The sequence below is a fragment of the Sinocyclocheilus grahami genome, unplaced genomic scaffold (genome assembly GCF_001515645.1).
Source record: "Sinocyclocheilus grahami isolate Dianchi unplaced genomic scaffold, SAMN03320097.WGS_v1.1 scaffold1855.1, whole genome shotgun sequence".
NCBI lineage: Eukaryota > Metazoa > Chordata > Actinopteri > Cypriniformes > Cyprinidae > Sinocyclocheilus > Sinocyclocheilus grahami.
The window spans coordinates 57,459-79,634 of record NW_015507034.1 but is presented as its reverse complement, the minus strand read 5'-3'; the positions used below and the strand labels follow the sequence as shown (position 1 = coordinate 79,634).

Genomic DNA, 22,176 nt, shown 5'->3' with positions numbered 1-22,176 from the left:
TATATATATATATATATATATATAAATATAAATATAATTTAAAACCTACAAACATCTTATTGTGAAGTGTTTTGTTTTGAAAAGTGTTGTACTATATAGTGTTTGATTATTATTATTATTTTTTTTTTTATATGATTCAAGTGTGGCAGTTTTTGGGCCCAATGTACATGTACAGTACATTATAATCGTTCTTTAAATGACAGTGTGTCGTTACTAGTTGCTTGAACAGTCCTGAAATTCATCTTGACCTGTTGCCCTCAGGAATGATTCCCTGTCTGGAATCCACCCAGTACTGTAATTAACACAAACCTGCTTTATTATCATCGTCTCAGCACCTTCAGCGCTCCTGCCGCCTAACAAAACTTCATTCATACTGAAGATCTGCTGGCTCCGATTCAGTAAGATCTGTTGGATATGTTCTGAAATTGTTGTGACATTTGGTTATCAGGCTCTACAAATGAATTAACAAGACTAATTCCTGTGAAATGGAAGAAGAAGATCTTTCTGTGCGTTTGCTGCGCTGTCTGAAGCTCTTTGATGGTGATGAAAGTGAAATGTTTTGAAAGCGTCATTGTTCTCTGTGGTTGGATGTCTGTCAGACGGCAGTGCCAGGGGCCTTTGAAGGATGAGTTCACATGGCTTTTGTTTCTCGTGCCCAATGACCCTCAGGCACATGACAGGTGATTTTGTTCATACCCCTCTTCCTGAGCTTTTGAAAGCCTTTCTGACAGAAAGAAAAACAACCGTCCCAACCAAAACCAAAACCGCCCCTCTGAATTTTTCACCTCTCTCTGGAGATGAGATCTTGAAATAGTTACAGTCCCACAGATTTCCAGGTGCACGGCTAGTTAGTTGTGTTTGCCAAGGCAGTCATCACTATTGCCATTGCTCTTACTTATGGTTGGGGATTTACTGGTCTTAGCTGGTTTAGTTGGTCTCCCAGTTTGGCCAAGCTGGTGTTTATCTGGTTGACCAGCTGGTCTCCCAACATGTCAAATGCCCAAAGCCTCTCTAAAACCAACAAACAGACCAGCTTGACCAGGATTGGCCACCTTAGGCTGGTTTAAGCTAGAGATGTGCAAAACTACTATAGGTTCATTTAGAAACAAACAAGCATTGATCTTTCAGGTGCATCTTTCATCACATGTAAAATGCAATTAAATGAGCTGAGCTGCACATAATCACAAAACGTCTGCCCATTTGTTCCTTTCCAGAGAGAATGAGTTAACATTTTCTCATTCTGAATGGACACATTTCTCAGAAAATCATGAGAAGTATAAATAACGTGTAACCGCAGCGTTGTCAACTTTGCTTTGAGAAAATGATCTAAATAGTGGCATGAAAGATCAGATTCAGATAGTCTGCATTGCTTGTCTGGGTCTGCTTTCTCTGGCTATTATAGACCTGGGTGTTTTTAGTGCGAGCTTATCTTCTATTGAATGATGAATGTTTCTTTAAAATCTTAGATTGTGCTTCAGGGCTGTGTTTAAAATAGACCTGAAACTCAAGCCATTCGGAATTGTCTTGAGCCTGAGGAGAAAGGAGAAAACTTTCATTGTTGACAATGTGATTTGGGGCTGTGCTGTACTGAGTTATGGGAGTTTAACTACAGAATGAGGAGTGTAAATTGCACTGCACACAAATCCCAGCGAACGACAAAGAGCTCTGTCATCATGTGGTGACCGTAATGACAGAGTCGGGCTATATTTAACCGCGCTGCCTATAAACAACAATCAAGCAGCGCTACCTTGTTTTGTTCCTGCTTTCACTTCATCCTCCATTTGACGCCAAAGCTAAGCATCTTATGGAGAGGCTTTATGTGTGTATAAATCAGTCTGTTCCAAACCTAGTGAACTACCTACATAGAATGCATTTTTAAGGCATCATATGTGCTCTTATGACACAAAGGTTTTCTGATACTGCACAAGAAACTTGACTTAACTTGATTCCAGTAGTTTGATGTTAAAAGCTAAATAAGATATACTCCTATATGCATAAAAATAGTCTGGATCAGAGTGTCCATGACTGAAACAAGGAAAGTCATTTAAGAATTACATTTAAAACACATATGTATATATATTTTTTTTTTTTCAAGAATTCCATTCTTTTAATGAGGCTTTTTTTCTTCATTATGGAAAAAAATAAATAAAGGAAGTAGACCACAAGGCAGCTCACACTATCTAAAATCACTACCTGTCCAATTATGGGCTGTTTTTTTTGTGCTGTCAAGGTCAAATTGTTTTACCAAGCAAAAATGTTTCACTTCCCTCTTGAAGAAGTGCTTTGCTGGTTATTTGTAACAAGAAAGGTTCTCATAGCCTTGGCAAAAACAGTCATCCAAGGAAGGTCATTGGTGTAGAAGTGCAGTTAAAGGAACATGAATATCTCACCATCATCTTGTTCAATGACTGTAAAAGGAGTTTGAGTTTTCGATGAACCAATTCCCTTAATCGTAGTGAAGTGCTGATGAGTGTTGAGCCAGTGTTGTGGATTGTTAATGAAGTCTGTGTCTTTGGCATTGCTCTGTTTTGAGCACCTGCCCATGTTTTGTCCGCTGATCTGAAGAGACTCGAGTGTCACTGGATTCTTTAAAGTGCACCTGCGCTTTGAAAACATGAGGAAATCTGTTTGGGGGGAACTTATGGGTGGCATCTGTTCACGTTTTACGGTATAACAAGTTTAACTGCTGGGTGTCCTTTCTTTATAATGGAGCATTTATTCTTTTACAATGCGCCGAGTGGCTTTGTTTGCCAATGGAAATACAATGATGAGATGGATAAAGTAAGGAAGCAGTCACGTTCATATTCAGGCCAATCCTTTCACGGTTCACTTGTGTTTCCTCATAAAGTAGGTCATGCGGTTATCATGCACACTTTCTGATGTCTATAAAAGTAGGATGACTGTGAAGTTGTTGTGTGTGTGTGTGGGGGGGGGGGGGGGGTGTGGGGGGGGGGGGGGGGGGTTTAAGTCTTTAAAGGTGCACTTATTTTTGCCACTTTACAACTAAAAACAAAACAAATATTACTCTTGGCAAATATGTTTAAAATGATAAACTCACCAGTTTTATTCTACATAAGGGTGGACCACCCTCATTTTGAGATCACATGACCAGACAAATACTCCCACTTTATATCGGTAACGCACTTATCACACACTTTTATCTGCAAAGTAGTCAAGTCACCTTTATTTCTATAGTGCTTTATACAATACATATTGTTTAAAAGCGGCTTCACAGATAACCTGGGGAATTGCAGAATCGGTTATGAAAACTCAACAATGGAGACAGTTTGAACTCTGCTGTAAAGCAACTCTAAAAACACTAATATTATTTAGCTTAGATATGGCTGCACAATGAATTGTATTTTTTAATCAGGATCACAATTTCTGCTTCTCTCAATTTATTAAGCATAATCGTCAGTGATATTTACCTGCTGGTGATTTATCCTGAAAAATTAACAGCAGCTCAACTAATGTGATTCGAACAACGGATGTTGTTCGTAGTCATGACTAGCTAGCTACAATGCATTGTACTATGGTAGTTAAGCAATGTGTTATGTTGTTATTTGGGAAACACACTATCACACACTTTTATCTGCAAAGTAGTCAAGTCACCTTTATTTCTATAGCGCTTTATACAATACATATTGTTTAAAAGCGGCTTCACAGATAACCTGGGGAATTGCAGAATCGGTTATGAAAACTCAACTATGGAGACAGTTTGAACTCTGCTGTAAAGCAACTCTAAAAAACACTAATATTATTTAGCTTAGATATGGCTGCACAATGAATTGTATTTTTTAATCAGGATCACAATTTCTGCTTCTCTCAATTTATTAAGCATAATCGTCAGTGATATTTACCTGCTGGTGATTTATCCTGAAAAATTAACAGCAGCTCAACTAATGTGATTCGAACAACGGATGTTGTTCGTAGTCATGACTAGCTAGCTACAATGCATTGTACTATGGTAGTTAAGCAATGTGTTATGTTGTTATTTGGGAAACACACCCCAGTGTGACGCTACATCCACACCAGTAGGTGGCAATATAGAGTCCAGGACCACTGATGTATTGCCCAGCATTTATACACAAAAAAATATTTGTTGTACGTTAAATTCACACATTTTGAAAGAGGATTGTAACCTGATACTGAAGGAATGTAAACTTGCCCCGGGATGGCTGTAGAGAGTGTGGGGGGTCTGAGGTCCCGCGGGGGAAGGGCTGAGATTACAGGTTTAGGGAGTTTCCCTCAGGAATGCCAGTGTCAGTGGAACGTAAAACAGACAAAAACAAGACTTATAATCACCATCCTTAATCCCTTAATGTTGGTCAATCTGAGACCAAACCCGTCTCATTCACACTTCACTAAATTACAGTGAACAGAACGTGTCGAGTTACCAGTTAGGGTAAAGAAAAGCTTTTCGCTTCTCTCCTGAGGCCACAAAAGGGCGCATCAAACATAAGATAACATGACTATCCGTGGAAAAAAAAGTGCATAATGTTTAAAATAATGTTTATAAACCAATTATACTTAATTAAGTTGCTTAAACAACTATAAACAAAAGAGCATCATGTATGTATGCATAGTTTAATACAAAGGGCCGAAAACCAATCACACAGAGTAAATTTTTCATTTAAAAACACGAGTTGCAGTGGGATGGGGAAAAAACCCACCATAAAGTCTCGAGATATGGTTTTTTCAAAGTTGATCTTGCATTAATTTTTCATGGCTTTCTAAACATGCGGCTCTCTTGTGTGAGACGTGAGTGCAAAAGTGATAGATGTCCCTCTAGAAAATGCACAAAATATACGTTCTGTGTGAACGGCTTGGTTTCAGTTTTGACGTAAACAAGATCTTCTCCGCATTGATGTTCTCTTTTCCCGTAATATTTGTAATTAACAAGGCAGCAGCGCCGCATCTAGTGGCTTCAACTGGATAGGCTAACAAAAACATTCAAATGCAACGACACTTACATCGTCATCGCATCTCGTGCGCCACTGATAAGGCTGCCTCCTTAACGCACACCTGAAATTTGAATGCAGCGTTTTTGCATTCGAATGTGGATTTTTATTTTAAATTCGACGAATATTCGAAATTCAAATTTTTTTTTGACAGCCCTAGTGCAGAAGGTGATTGTTTTGCTCTTGATGGTGTATGAAGTGAGAGGACGCATTAATAATTGACTGCTGGTTTTGTTGTGTGTACATGTTTGTGTGTGTCGTGTGGACAAACATGCAGAAAGTAATCAGGACAAAGGCTCAGTTCATCAGGCTACAGGGCTATGGATACCAGATGCTTATATTTACAGTAAATATCTGTTGTTTCTATGTATGCGGTTGAATTTCACAAACATGTCTATATAGGCCACATTTCCCAAATTCAAAAGACATACAATAGGATTACATTATATTGTGCATAAATAAAATGATGCCTATTTATTTACATTATGTACATTTTTTTAACAATTAATCACATTTCCCAACTTCTCATTACCACAATGTGTAAAAATTATATATTATGTGGTGTTATGTGGAAATTTTTTATATATCATGCTAGTATTTGAACTGCCTTTAATTTTATAATCAAATATGTAAATACATACATAAAAAATATTTTCTTTATTTCTTCGATTCTTTTTCCACATATGAAGAAAGAAATGACTAAATGTAAACAAACAAATATTATATATATATATATATATATATTATATATAATGCATAAATAACCTGATAAGACTTATTTTTTTGTATTGTTCACACAATTTTGTCCTCCATTTCTTTATTTTTATTAATTTCTAAATTTATTAATGTCTGTAATCATTTTTTTTTTCTTTCTGTAATAATAAATTAATTTGTTTATTCATTCATTTAAAAATCTAATTGTGATATTGAGAATCTAATAAGATCATTATGAATAATGAGAATCCTAAACTCATAAGTAAAAGATATGGACACATTAAGGTAATGAGAAAAGATCAGGGAAATGAGTTTAATTTTCAAAAATAAATAGGCCTGAAAAAATAAAAATCTTTATGCTTGTAGGCTTGGTTTTCTTTATGCAAAATGTAATTTATTTCTTTCATTTGTTTTTGTGTTGTAATTTGACAGACATCTTTCACCCACATAACCATCATGTTTTGTGATGGAGCTGTTTGTCCACTTGAGTTTTTGCTGTGTTGTTTGGTTTCTATGGGAAGCTGATGGTCCGGTTTCAGTGTTCAACAACAGCACATCGTCACCAACAGAGAAGAAGCATCACAGATGAGATCTTAACTGATTCTCCTAGACAGCAGTGAGGTTAAATCCAGATCAAGGAGATTTAAGTCTGTTTTTATTACTTTTATTTAGTGGAAAAATCCGAGACAAAACTGAGACCTTCATTAAATCTCCCAATCTGCGAGCAATAAAACTTTCCTCTGAGCACCAGAAAGAGACGCAGATCTGTTTGAATAGCTGAACATGTGACTTCCGTCGCAAGCGTCTGGTTACACACACACACAGATAGCTGACTGAAAACTCACACCAAACACACACTCCGATCAAGATAAGAACTATACTATCTGAACGAGGGTTTTCTATTTGTATATGCATTAGTACATTTAAAAAGCCAGTCTTTCATTTACTATTTAATTTCACAAAAGTATGTCCAAGTCAAGTAAATAAATAAATAAATACCATGATTGATTGATTTATTTACTTGTTTGTTTGCAGCGAGAACAGCATTTATCTGACTCAAAAACTAGAAAAGTGAATATTTCAATTTATAAAAGTAATATGCCTCACTCACATCAGTGCAGTGACTCAAGTTAATTGAAAAACGTTTTTCAGAATTGACCAAATTATTTTTTTGCTGAAACTAATTGGTAATCAATACAATGCAAAAGAACTGTTATATTTTGTACAATGAATGAACTACTGAAAAATGTTTATTTATTTGCATAGTGGCATTATTTTATGCATGAAGTCAGGATATTAAAAGTCTCCTTTTAAACTTAATTTAGAGAGAAAAATACAGTATACAAATATAGGAACTTTAAAAGGAGCATTTAGAACATAGAAGTTTGAGAAGAATTTGATGAGTTTATAATAAGATGTTTAATTGCAATGGTGTCTTGGAAAATCTGAGCACAATTTGAGCACATGTTGAGACTCATACTCATATTTATTATATATTTATTTAGTAGGTTGTCTTTATTTTCAAAAATATTTCATGCAAAAGAATGTACTTTTAATAGTAGATAAAAATAAAAGTCAAAAGTTAGAATTAGGTTTGTGTTAGCAAAGTTGGCAATTATAATTAGCTTTGTAGAAAACCGATCTAAAACTTGTCTAAGTACTGTACTGTATGTCCTTCTACATATGGATGAGCGTCTGTGAGGGACAGAAACTGCAGAAAACAAGACACTCCTCCTACCTGGAGACGTGGGCGGAGCTTTGCCATGTCAGCAGAGTTCAGTGAGGCAGAGAGAGAGAGAGCTAGCTGTAGCTGTGAGTGGGGAGTGCTGTCAGACGCTGGAGCAGTGGAAGCCAGGAGGAGCTGTGTGTTTTATGAGGTAAGAGAACTGTGTTCTCTGCATGTTCAGTCGCAGCTGTAAATCAACCTGTGGCTTCAAATTAATCGCTGAGGGTCAAAGTCATTTCACATTTACTGCTCAGAGGCTGCTCTTTAATAGTTCAGGAGACTTAATAGAGGTTAGAGTTATATTTCATTTAAGCATCAATTCTGTTTCCGATGTTTCTCCTAAAATATCTAGAAATAGACAAATCGGAGATATGAAATAAATGTGGATAGACTAGCTCAGAACTGGTCTTGGATGAATTGGATGAATAAGAAATATGAGTTTGCAATGAGATGTTTTGATTGCAGATGTTGGTAGCTTGGTAAATCTGAGCATAGTTCTGAAACCAGATGAGAAACATACGTCATTTTCTCGCAAGAATAATCTGAGCGGTACACTCAAGCAAAGCTCTCACTTTCCTCTCCATTTAATCTCATTTAGGTCTAGAGAAACCATTGAGATATTAAACATTTATCTCATTAGTTATTTTTCTAAACTTTGGACAAATATCACATTTGACTATCGGAAGCATATAAAGGAGCTATATAAGGAATGTGACATAAGACAAGATACTGATGAGAAATCTTCGAGTTTATAATGAGATGTTTAATTGCACTCTTTGGTTTCTTAGAAAATCTGAGCACGATTTGAGACTGTTGAGATCTCCTCTAAAACTCTAGACGAGACACACATGAGATTAATGGAGTCTTTTTCTCAGGAGTAAAATCTGAGCAGTAAATTTAAGCAAAAGTCTCACTTTGTTCTCCATTTAATCTCAATTCTATCTAGAGAAACAGTTGAGAAATTAAATGTCTCCTTTGTGATTTTTCAAAACTTCCTTTGGAGAAATAAAAAGCAAGCATATGAAGGAGCCATAAAAGGAAATTCGATTTTAGAGAAATATTTGAGTTTAGAGTGAGAATTGCTAGCTTGGAAATCTGAGCACAGTTTGAGACATTGTTGAGATTTCTTCTGAAACTCTGGGGAGACGCATGAGATTGGGTTTTTCTCAGACTTAAGTCTCCGTTTGATCTCCATTTAGTCCCATTGTGCTCTATAGTTTTGATTATTTGAAGGTGTAAATATGTAACCTAAAGTTTTTCTTTAAAAAAAAATGTCTTCAAGAAATTCTTTAATCACTTTCGACTTTTTTTCCAAACATCTCTCAGTGAAAAATTAAACGTGGCCTGAAATGTGATGGATAAGGTATGATAGCACAGAGCTTGGATTTGATTATGTGTCCATGTGTTTAGATCTACATTAATCATGCTTCTCTAACAGGCCGCTTCTCACTAAGTCCTGTTTGCTTTTAATCAAACCAGATTCCCCTGTCAGTCTGTGTTTAACCACATTCGGCCTGCTAATGACCAGACTGCACGCTTGAAAGTCCAGCACGGCCACCAAATCTGGTTAGTACATCATTGGGAGTCGTGTGATATCATTAACTTATTCCAAACATAAAACCGTCCCAAGCATTTATGACTCCAGGTGAATATAGCAAATGCAGCACTTGTGGAATATGGCTCACGTGATGTTTATTCATGACTAATCAAAGTAAATCTGGTGACGTGGAGTCAAAGGCAGCAGGGCATCTCGTGAAGCGCTCGGCTCAGCTCTGGTTAAAGTGACAGTTCAGCACTTGGCTTGTTAAGCTGATCAAGGCGATGCTGATGTGATGCACTGTCAGGCGGCTCCGTTTAGCCTGTTACTGATGAGAAGCAGCAGGTCTGAGAACACAGCTGGCCATTAGAGATGCAGGCGCACTGCGGTGCGGCGCTAAAACATTGATCAAGAGAGAGACGGGGAGCGGCAGTAGTGACTCTGGCTGCGCTGAGAATTATTGCATTGGACTGGAGAGTGATGCTTGGAGTCCAGACTCTAAGGGCATGTTTACACGACAACAAAGTACTAAAAAAAAAATTTTCCCCTTCACGTTAATCCAAAAAAGTTTTGCGTTCACATAGATCTGCAAAAACAGCTCAAAGCGCTGTGTTATGCATGCCAGGCCAGTAGATGGCGATGTCACTTTGTAAAAAAACACTATGAACAAGTTTGCGTTTTTGTAGTTCACACTAAGACAATAACGATATTGTTTCGATGCCTTCCAAAACACTGTTGTCATGTAAATGAATGGCCAAAACAGTTTTTAGTTGAAAACTGTCGCTTTAAATGCTGGCGCTTAGACCAAATGTTTCCTCAAGTTGAGGTTTAATAAAAACCGTTGCTATTTGTAATACAGTGGGGCAAAAAAGTATTTAGTCAGCCACCAATTGTGCAAGTTCTCCCACTTAAAAAGATGGCAATGGTTCAATATTTGTATTTAAAATGTCAGTTGTTTTTTCCCTGAAGTCACCCCAAAAATATAGAATATAACAAAATATATATATTTTGCTGAATGAATGAATGGAGAATATTTTATTGTGATTTTTGTGCATTGTGACATTCTTTTCATCCATAGAATTGAGATATTAATTCTCCTTTGTGACTTTTTTTTCGAAGAAATAAAATATACTCTATGCATATAGATATTGAGCTATTAAAGCAATGTGAAGAGCATAGAAAATTAAATTTGACAAGAATTAGGCTAGTTGAGAAATATTTGAGTTTATAATGAGACATTGGACTTGTAGTTACAAAGTTGTATTTTGGGAAATCTGAGCACAATTTGAGACACTGTTGAGATCTCTTCTGAAACTCTATGGGACACAGGAATATACTGGAATCTTTTTCTCAGGAGGAAAATCTGTGCAGTACGGTACAATTAAGCAAAGGCTCACTTTGCTCTCCATTTTAATCTCATATAGAGAAACAGTCGAGAACATAAACTAGATTTGAGAAGAATTTGATGAGAAATAATTGAGTTTATAATGAGATGTTTGGCAGTTATTTGCATACTGGTATCTTGACAATCTTAACAGTTTGAGACATTGTTGAGATTTCTTGAGATTATTGGAGTGTTTTCTCAGATGTAAAGAAACGGTCAAGTTATTAAATATCTTCTTTTTGATTTTTTGAAACTTCCTTAAAGGGGTCATATGATGTTGCTAAAAAGAACATTATTTTGTGTATTTGGTGTAATAAAATGTGTTTATGTGGTTTAAGGTTAAAAAAACACATTATTTTCCACATACTGTACATTATTGTTTCTCCTCTATGCCCCGCCTTTCTGAAACGCGTCGATTTTTACAAAGCTCATCGGTCTGAAAAAGCGAGGTGTGCTGTGATTGGCCAGCTATCCAGTGCGTTGTGATTGGCCAAATTCCTCAAGCGTGTGACGGAAATGTTACGCCCCTACCATACTGTGATGCCGTGTCCGGCCGGAGCGACGAGACATAAACATTAAAACCCATTATAAACGAGGCATTTGTTGCATCCAGTGGGGACATAATTATGGATTATAATGACTTATACTGTCTTTTTACGCGTTGCGTTGCATCACGGTCCTCCACGGTCCTCCATAAAATTTGCTGCACACATCTGAATATTTGGGTTGAAGTGAACATTTGGGCGGCGTTATGCAAATCTTCCCACATAGTGAGGTAGATATGTGGGGGCGTGTTAGAACGAGCCGTTTTAGGTAGGTGTGGCTGACTCTTAACTTTTATAAAGAATATCTCTTTGGATTTGAGACTTTAGTCTTTGCAACTTTACAGATCTTCTTTATGCACCAAGAGCTTGTAACACTCCAAAGAGAAAGGAAAAATTGAAATTGCATCATATGACCCCTTTAAGTAAATGCACATAGAAGCTATGAAAGCAATGTGGATTTTAGAAGAGTTTGAATTATCTAGAGAAGCAGTCGAGATATTACGCGTCTCCTTTGTGATTCTTCAAAACTTGTACTTACTTAAAATGTTCTTTCGATTTTGGGGTCAAATGTGACCAGGGCATGTTTCATGTCCCATGTAGTAGAAAGTGATGCACAGAGTGAGGTTCATTGACTCCTGTGCTGACCACTAAAGCTTCATTGAGTTCTCTGGATCAATGTGGAGAAACACACAAGCTTTCATTAGGGTTTGTGGATGCTCCTGTGCTTTAAGATGACCAGTTTCACCGTGCATGCAAATCCTTCACTTGCTTTGTAAGTATTCAATAAAAACCTCTCTGTTTCTCTCTGTCGTTATCTCTGGATCTTTATAGTTCTCTGCATCTCTGTGGTCTCTCATGACGTGTGAGCTTCTGTCTTTCACACCCCATTGACAAACTCAGGAAGGTGTAAAAATGTGTTCGAAAGCGTGAAGATTCCCACATAACACAATGAAAAGCCTTTGATTTGCTCTCAAGGTCAGAGTTTCTAGACCAATCAAACCCACATGCATGTACTGTGTAAAGACCTGCGGTTTTTTTTTTTACATTTCCAAACATTCCATTTTAGAAATGGCAGCGGAAACTTTAAAAAGTTTTCTTAATGCAAGCAGAATGTTGGCATAACATTTCTTGAAATGTCTCTTTCATTTTTATTAACTTTAAAATGTCAAATAGAGAGTTGTGGTGTTGAATATGTACAAAACAATGGGCCATACCATCTGCAATGAAGTTTAGGGACAATTATTGTGGGAACTATGCAAAAGTTAGCTCATGTTTTCAGTAGCTTTTTTATTCTAAAACGTTTTTACTGTATTTAGGTGGTTGTTTCTGAAATAATTACTTAACACAATTTGTGTTAATATCTTCAAAACACTGATTTATAATTCTCCCAAAGTATAAAATGTATGAAATACTACTTCAAATAGACCTTTATATACTCAAAAATTTTGAACATTTATAAAATAAACTCTTAAAAGTAAAGGTTCCTAAAGGTTTTTAATTTTATTTTTTTTCACAGTGATGCAATAGAAGAACCATTTTTGGTTTTCCGAAGAACATTTCAGTGAATGGTTCTTAAAAGAACTATGTTTTTCTTAGTGTGAAGAACATTTTAATCATCTAACAAACCTTTTTCCACTATAAAGAACCTCTTGTGGAGTGAAAAGGTTCCATGGATGTTAAAGGTTCTTCATGGAACCATCAAAGCCATTTTTAAGAGTGTACTAATTTATCTAGGCCAGTTAATGAGTCATTAGTGTGTTATTTAAAGGGATAGTTCACCCAAAAATGAAAATTTTGTCATTAATTACTCCCCCTCATGTCATTCCAAACCCGTAAGACCTTCGTTCATCTTCGGAACACAAATTAAGATGTTTTTGATGGATTTCTGAGAGCTGTCTGACCCTCCCATAGACAGCAAGGGTACTACCACGATCAATGTCCAGAAACGTAGCAAGGACATCGGTAAAATAATCCATGTGACATCAGGGGTTCAACCGTAATATTACGAAGCTACGAGAATACTTTTTGAGCGCAAACAGGAAAATAAATACTTTATTCAACAATTTGTCTCCTCCGTGTCAGCTGCGCCACGCGAATATGCTGTTTTCGTTCAAATCAAAGCGTAAACGACGTAAACAGTGTATCCGTGTGGTGCAGCTGGCACAGAACAGCATACGCAATTTACGTTCAGTGGATACTGTTCAAAATGGCGCTAGGGTGACACGGAGGAGACAAATCATTGAATAAAGTTTTTTTTTTTCCGTTTGCACACAAAAAGTATTCTCATAGCTTCGTAATATTACGGTTGAACCCCTGATGTCACATGGATTATTTTACCGATGTCCTTGCTATGTTTCTGGACGTTGATCGTGGTAGGACCCTTGCTGTCTATGGGAGGGTCAGACAGCTCTCAGATTCAATCAAAAACATCTTAATTTGTGTTCTGAAGATGAACGAAGGTCTTATGGGTTTGGAACGACATGAGGGTGAGTAATTAATGATAGAATTAAAAATTTTTGGTGAACTATCCCTTTAATGTATTTAGGTTGGCAAAATATTCCTAAAATCCTTACATTTGTATTAGCTAACATTCTTGGAGAATTGACTTTTAATGCTCCAAAATTATCATTTTCAATATTTATAAAATTCTAGCTCATCTAGGCTGTGTACCATCCACATTATTTCAACATATAGGAAACGTTATTGTGTCAGGGGATTGCTAATGCATTTCCCATAGCCGGTTTTTGTTATTTATCTTGATATAATGTTTCAGAAAATGTCTTTGCATTGCTTTGTAATGTTTCAGAAGTGTGTTGCTGAATATGTCTTCTGGCAGCAGGGATGTGCACAGACATTTTGAGGGGCAGGGGCTCAAGTGGAAAAAAGGGCACTTCTCATATTTATTTCACAAAATGTTAAATATATTAGGGGTGTGCGATATTGACAAAAAATATATATCAATATTTTCTGGGATTTTATTGATAATGATAATTAGATGATATTTTGCTGAGTGTGTTATTGTGCTGATATCTTAAGGACTGCCGTGGACAGCTGACTCCTAAAATATTTGATATTCTTCATATTCTGTGTGGTATATTATCATATATTGGTTTGATACTGATTAACTATATGAAATGATATAAATATATACATTTCTGCCCCCATATCTTGAATTTTGTGATCATTCTAAATGCACTTTAATAAACTGAATCATGCGGTGAACTAAATCATAGTTCTCATGAGTCATTGATGTTAGCAAGACAAATTAACTATAATTGCCTTTTGTCTTTTGGGTAATTAGCTGTAAATTCGAGGCACAGGTAGCTTTTAGTCTTTTGTTCATCACCACCACTCACCTCCACACCAAGACAAACACAACTGGAAAGGGAGGGAGGGCTTCACTTCTGCGGCTCTCTGCCTGTCTGTGATGCGCATGTGCCGATCAATGTGTGCTACACTGCTGGGCTGCGCCTGTGCGGAGGGGCGTCGGAACTCGATAGTCTCAACATTTCCCGACCTGATATTTAGATTTTTTTTATTAGTTTGACAAGGAGCGCTGTGCACAAACAGAAACACACACACACACACGCGTACATATAGCTATACATATATTCATTTATCAAAAACAAAAAAAAGATACTCCCCAGAAAAAAGGGCCCTTTCTAGAAAAAAAGGGCAGGTGCTCAAGCCCCCTTTTATGTCTATGTGTGCACGTGCCTGTCTGCACGGGTCTCAAATAGCTCGGACATGCCCGAGACGCTCAGGCCCTAGCCCGGCCCATGTCCGACAGCTTCTCCCAAAACAGCCTACAGTATACTACTGTTTCAGCTATTAAAATAGTTTAGTCTTGTATGTAATGGCAAAGTGATTATATTTCGTTTCGTTTTTTTATTAAGTTAATTTAGAAAAACGTTTGGAGCATTTTTGTTCTTTAAATATAATTTTTTGTTTTTAAAGTAATGACCAAGTGGCCCGCAGCAGACAGTGAGCTTGTTTGATCAATTTAGCCTTTTCAAATCATCACGACTTGCCTAAAATAAAATATATAGATATAAAACAGTTCAAGCATATCACAATGTTTAAACGTTAAACCTATAGGTGCGCTGTATCCATAGTTTGAGCGGAGAGTGGAAGCTATAAAGCGCGCTTTGCAGGACATGGAGGCGCCAGCGCAATCACTTGCATTCTTTTCAGTGGATACGCCGTCATTTTTGCTCATAAAGGTAAGAGTAGCCTAATACATCATTCGCAACTGTAAAGGGTCTACTTTTATTAGTGTGCACTCACAATATCAACAAAACGTTGTGCTTTTATAAAATAAAGAAAACAAACATGATGCGCTTTCTGCCGTCTCGTCTTCAACAGGAGCGCTTCACAAAAATGAACCGAAACTCAGCGAATACATGCCTCACAGACATGATACATTTATCTATAGAAAGCTTTAAATTACTACTTAACGAAATAAATCAAATCAAAAACAAGAACTCTTTCATTAATTCAGGAAAATGCCCGGTATGCCCGATTACCAATCCAGCCCTGCCTATTAGTATTGAGTGCATTTGAGCGCAGAACTCTTCAGCTGCACTGACGGCACGCATGCCGCTGCTGCCGCTGCTGCTGCGGGACAATAAACACCGTCGAGCCGCTCTTGACAGTCGCGGTAGCACGGTCTCGTGTTGTTCCCACCAGCGAGGCAAATTTTTTTTCATCACTAATTGATGGATGTCTAAAATATAAAAATAAGGAGAGCTGTAAATTCGAGGCACAGGTAGCTTTTAGTCTTTTGTTCATCACCACCACTCACCTCCACACCAAGACAAACACAACTGGAAAGGGAGGGAGGGCTTCACTTCTGCGGCTCTCTGCCTGTCTGTGATGCGCATGTGCCGATCAATGTGTGCTACACTGCTGGGCTGCGCCTGTGCGGAGGGGCGTCGGAACTCGATAGTCTCAACATTTCCCGACCTGATATTTAGATTTTTTTTATTAGTTTGACAAGGAGTGCTGTGCACAAACAGAAACACACACACACACACACACGCGTACATATAGCTATACATATATTCATTTATCAAAAACAAAAAAAAGATACTCCCCAGAAAAAAGGGCCCTTTCTAGAAAAAAAGGGCAGGTGCTCAAGCCCCCTTTTATGTCTATGTGTGCACGTGCCTGTCTGGCAGGAACATAGATCTTTTACATACAAGAGCAGGTGCAGTTATTCTCCTGCTGCTTTAGTGGTTATTGAACAGAATATGGAAAAGATGAACCAGCTGCAACCAAAACGCAAACAGTTTATCTGTTTATCAGTCTGTAGATGTCGACCTTGCCTTGGCTTTGTGTGTTTGGGCAATCCTAGAAAGAATTAGCATGAGATTTAAATGCTTGTTAGATATGCATCATCTCCGCCGTACTCGATGGAGGAAGTGAAAGGTGTTTGTGACATTGACTAATACGGCAGCTCCTGTCTGATGTGAACGAGATGGAAAAGCATAACCACAAACACTGACTGTCTGCTTACTCAACACACAATGACAGCTGACAACATCCTCAAAGCAACTATCGTCTGTCAAAATCTGCAAATACACGCAAGATTTTGTCTTTTGAGTTGAAATGTGATAAGTCAAAGACATGTCATGCTTTTTTGAATTGATTTGGAAATACATAAAAAATACAATTCATACATGCACCTCTTCTATGATGTGTATTTGTATATAGTTTTTGAATCAAAATTCATTCAGATATTTTTTGTAAGCATAAAAAGTGTCAGGGTGGTACAACTGTCCTGATATCATAATAAAATAGCCTCATTAGAAGGATTGATTGATTTTCATTTATTTGTTAGCAAAGCAAAAACTTGTCTGCCAAAGCAAAGTAATTTGGTGCAACCATCATGCAGAAACTTGAAGAAAAAAACAGGAAATGATATCGTAGGACCCCTGAACACTCTCAAGTGTCAAATCTCTTAAAATATCAGATAGTTTTAACTTTTTATGACAAAACAAGGTTAGATCAGGTTGTAAAATGTCATATTGTACAACCTCTTCCAATAAACTGAATATCATAAAGTGATATTTATGAATTAATCATTTATGACATTTGTAGGAATACTTTATCTTGAAAATATATTTAAATAACTTTTTTGAACATCATGATTAATGTGTACAATATTCAAGATGAACATCAAATATGTTGTTAGACTAATTTTTAGTCTCAATTTAAATGATATAAAACTCAATATAGAATACAAAGATTAAAATTTCTAAGAACTTGTCACATGCATTTTAAACTAGAATTTGAATAGATTTTATTCATTCTGAATGCTGTTTATTGTAAATGTTGGATATGAGAGATTCTCAGATTCAGTTGTCTGGTTCCTCACTCCAAACTGAAATATTTTTAAATCTCACAAAGTGTGATTTTGCGAGACAAATGAGGTTATTTTTAGGGAAGCACAGTCTTAATGTTTTTGAAGGCGAGAGATGCTTCTATTTTCTTCCTTGTCTCAACATCTGCTGTTAATTTTATTCTACACAATCACAGTTCAGGGAAAGGTTTAGTCTGTCTCATTTTCTCATGTTTCATCCTGACACACGTTAAAGCTTTTCTCACAAAGCTCAGTTGTTTGATAATCTTTGATAATCTGAAAGATCTTAGATCTCAGTCCTCTGAGTTGAGGAACTTTTAACTTCGTTTCATCCTCGGTTCCCATGTCTTGACTGAAGAGTCAATCTCCTATGGTACTCTGATTCGCATGCATACTAATTTAAACACTTGTCTGGTCCGGGACGCTGGCATAGACAATGCCTTTCTGCAAGGAGACTCGTAATTGTGTGAAAACTCTTGAGTGTTGACGCTTTCCATGTCCCAAGGCTGTCGGAGTAATTATTTAGCAAAGCTCACATAATGAGAGAGTGAGTTGGCTATGCTTCGGCAGGCTTCACCCATATAAATATCCTCCCTTGGAAACCACAAGCTGTTCGCCACTGTTGCTTAGAGCCGTTGCCCCAAAGTTCCCATTTGTGCCGCTGCTTGACTGCATAAGTAGACCAGCCGTTGATTGGCAGTTTAATGCATTACCAACAACGCCATGAGCGAACCCAACAGCGACCGCCCACTTTCTCATTGACTTTCTTAAAGACTTCTGCACAAGCGTACTGTATATCATGACTTAACCTTGAAAGTCATGGTAGATCTGTATTGAAATGTTTATTCTAGGACTGGGTATTGAAACAAAATTCACAGTTCGAGTTGATTTTCGACAGATTTGAAAGCTGATTAGATCTGTATTGAAAGTTTTGTAGCGATGCTTATTGACAAATTTCACGATTCAGTTGGGTTTCGATTTGCAATCTCTCGTGCCACATTAAAGAGTGACAAAACAGTATTTCTTTTTTTTTTTTTTTTTATTCATAGGATTTAAGATTAAATCTGTATTGAAAGGACTAGGGCTGGGTATTGATGCAAATGTCATGATTCACTTCGATTTCAATTCACAAGCTTTTGGTTTGATTTCAGTCGAATCTTCGATTCGATATCGATTCATTTAGATATATATTTCAGAAGCAGTACATGTTAATCTTACTCAAGGGGGAAAAAATCGCTCAGCAAATAAAGTATAAACTATTCAGGGAACCCTGTCAGTTGGTACATTACTACAATATTAAAGGTTAAAATTAACAAATGATTTTTATACAAACATTGAATCTGCACATAAGGACAGCTTTTATAATAATTACTTTTAACTCTACTCCAGTTAGTTGTTTTTTTTTTTAAATATAAACATTTAAACGGTGGCTTATATTTTTATTAAAACATACATTAAATATTGCAGAACAGGTTAAGTAAAAATATAATGAACAGGTAACAGTGCATATATTTAAAAATGCTCCTCTCTAGAGTTTTTTTCTAGCTAACTATGGGGTTTATGGTATTCGAATGGCTTTCCTGAGGTAAATGCAACATTACATGACATATTATTTACAAGCTGTTTTATTGACATCTTTCTGAGGTTGAAACAACGATTGAGCGATTATATGCAACATGGTGCATTTTAGTGAGCTGTACTGTTTCTTTCATCACCTTATGATGTTCATTCATGTGTGTTTCGTGTAGTAACTAGTAATAAAGTTGAAGAGATGATCAATTCACCTGCCGCTCTGTGCTGCTGCTTGAACCAAAGAGGCTACATCGATCTGTCTTGCTACATTAAAATGCACCAAATCAGAATTTTCTTGTTTTAATTTAATAATAAAATTGACAAAGCTGAGACTTATTTTCATATAAAAAGTAACAAAGTGCAAATCTCATTGCGATTTATTGAATGGGAGGTGCTCTACAAATAATGTTTAGTGAAGTTTTGTTTATGCATCCATTTAAAACAATATAGACTAAAAGATTCTTGGATTTAATTTCAATGTCAATGTCGGATTTTTGGAGTCAATGTCGGTTTATCCAAATGAGAATCGATTCAAATCGAGAAATCTGTATTTTCAACCCTGTTCTAGTTTATACATTATTACTAAAATTTCTACATTTTTCGATGGCGAATATGAATGGAATATGAATTTTTACGATTCTATTTTTTACTGTACTATTTTTTGTTTCCTAACTGTTGAGTTCTGTTGGTGACAGAAATTGATGTCGCCTCATCCACACTTTTGGTTGGAGGAAACACTTTATCGTGGCTTTTCAGCTTCATTACACTTGCTGGAATAGCGATCTGGAATAGAGCAGACAGGGGGATGTCAAGAATGCACACACTTCTCAATGCTCCCACACCAGGAATGTGATGTTTCGTAACACATGCATACTTTGACTGTGAATCAACAGTGAGGTTTCCCGCCAATTGTACTGGATGTGTCACCTGAAATTGTACATTCCAGACCTTTTCCAAACATTTGCTGAAACTTAAAAGGGCCGAATACAGACCCCTGACCTTCACCGGTGGAGGAATGTGGAAAGGTGATGAACGGTCATGTGCTGTAGTGGTGGGGGTTGAATTTAACATGTTTTTTGAACAAATCTTACTCCTACAGAGTATAAAGATAGCATTGGTCAGCATTCAACTATGAATATGAATATGAATTTTTACGATTCTATTTTTTACTGTACTATTTTTTGTTTCCTAACTGTTGAGTTCTGTTGGTGACAGAAATTGATGTCGCCTCATCCACTCTTTTGGTTGGAGGAAACACTTTATCGTGGCTTTTCAGCTTCATTACACTTGCTGGAATAGCGATCTGGAATAGAGCAGACAGGGGGATGTCAAGAATGCACACACTTCTCAATGCTCCCACACCAGGAATGTGATGTTTCGTAACACATGCATACTTTGACTGTGAATCAACAGTGAGGTTTCCCGCCAATTGTACTGGATGTGTCACCTGAAATTGTACATTCCAGACCTTTTCCAAACATTTGCTGAAACTTAAAAGGGCCGAATACAGACCCCTGACCTTCACCGGTGGAGGAATGTGGAAAGGTGATGAACGGTCATGTGCTGTAGTGGTGGGGGTTGAATTTAACATGTTTTTTGAACAAATCTTACTCCTACAGAGTATAAAGATAGCATTGGTCAGCATTCAACTTAGAATGGAGTCTACAAATGGTTGTTTGAATGAATGTTCAAAAGCAGTTATTCGGTGGATTGTCTGCATGACTTGCTTACTAGACTGTCTTCAAAAAGCCCCAGGTTGGTTTAAGCTCTTTAATTAAGTGACAAATATAACTAATAAATACTCGAAAGAACTATAACTTTATTACATGAAACTATCATAAACCTCACAAACAAATAAATTGTGTATAGTGATGGGAAATTTGTATGACAGTAATTATCTGGAACTTTATTGTTGACAGGCGTGAATATGTTACAAATGTGGAAATGAATTTAGAGTTTTACTGTTCTGATGATTACTGTTAGACTGTTAGCACACTAAAACAAAGCACAGTGTTAGTATGCTAGTATAGAAACCACACTTAGAAGTTGTCTTTAAAATTCATCCTTTTTAAACTATCACAACTAGTCGGTAAGTAAAGATTACTATACTATAGTACTATACTATAAATGTATGCACTTTAAAGCACCACCTATATCTATTTATAAACAAACAAAAAAACTTCCTAATCTACCTGACTAACTGACTGTGAAATGCAATATATATAAAGATTATTGCAGAATATTGAGCACCGAATATTGATTGTTTTGAATAAAAAAATGATAAAGATAATTTACCCTCCTTAAATGACTACATGGCTAAATATAAAATATGAAGTATATTTTAAAAATATTGGAATTTCATCTATCACTTCATCTTTGAAGTACCACCAAAATTTTAAAATAAATAAAACTACAAAAAATCAAGATAAACTCATCAGTCAACTTCTGACTAGTTGGTTAAATCACTAAATGACTAGATAGTTGAGTATAAAATACAAAGTATATTTAATAATGCACCTTGCTATGTGTACTGCGTTAGACTAACCGAGACTTGTCATTTGCACTTATATATTGTTGCTCTTTTGTTAGTTTTGACTGCTTTTATTGTCCTCATTTGTAAGTCGCTTTGGATAAAAGCGTCTGCTAAATGACTAAATGTAAATGTAATAAAACTGAAATTACATTTAATAATAATAATAATAATTTCATCTTTGAAGCACAACCCATTCTTTTTAAAATTTTAAAATAAATAAAACTACAAAAAATCAAGATAAACTCATCAGTCAACTTCTAACTAGTTGGTTAAATCACTAAATGACTAGATAGTTGAGTATAAAATACGAAGTATATTTAATAATGCACCTTGCTATGTGTACTGCGTTAGGCTAACCGAGACTTGTCATTTGCACTTATATATTGTTGCTCTTTTGTTAGTTTTGACTGCTTTTATTGTCCTCATTTGTAAGTCGCTTTGGATAAAAGCGTCTGCTAAATGACTAAATGTAAATGTAATAAAACTGAAATTACATTTAATAATAATAATAATAATTTCATCTTTGAAGCACAACCCATTCTTTTTAAGATAAATAAACCTACCAAAAAAAAAAAGAAGATAAACTTGCCTCGACTGACTGATGAGTTACTAGTTGACTAGTCAACCATCCAGATCCATCCCTAGTAAAATTATCACTTATAGATTACAAAGACATTCTTTTTATATATATTCAAAATAACCTGCTTCATTAAAATACCGTAGTTTCATTGGGCAGGATTCAAAGTAAACTGGGTCAACTTTGATTTCATGTTGACTTCAAGAAGTTTCTCTTCAGAAGGAATTTGATGGTGGATGAACAGTTTGTGCACCTGTTAAAAA

At 36.3% G+C, this 22,176-nt stretch overlaps 1 protein-coding gene across 2 annotated transcripts in view; it reads left to right on the top strand.

Annotated features, from left to right (window-relative positions):
* Positions 1 to 22,176, top strand: part of LOC107573048 (ras association domain-containing protein 8-like) — a 45,698-nt gene that overhangs the window by 9,021 nt on the left and 14,501 nt on the right. The window contains exon 1 of one of the 2 annotated variants that reach the window (XM_016259486.1): positions 7,513 to 7,552. The exons of the other annotated variant lie outside the window; for it this stretch is intronic. The gene's annotated coding sequence lies outside the window, so the exon portion shown is untranslated. Of the gene's footprint in view, positions 1 to 7,512; positions 7,553 to 22,176 lie in introns of those variants that run through there. 2 annotated transcript variants of the gene reach the window in all.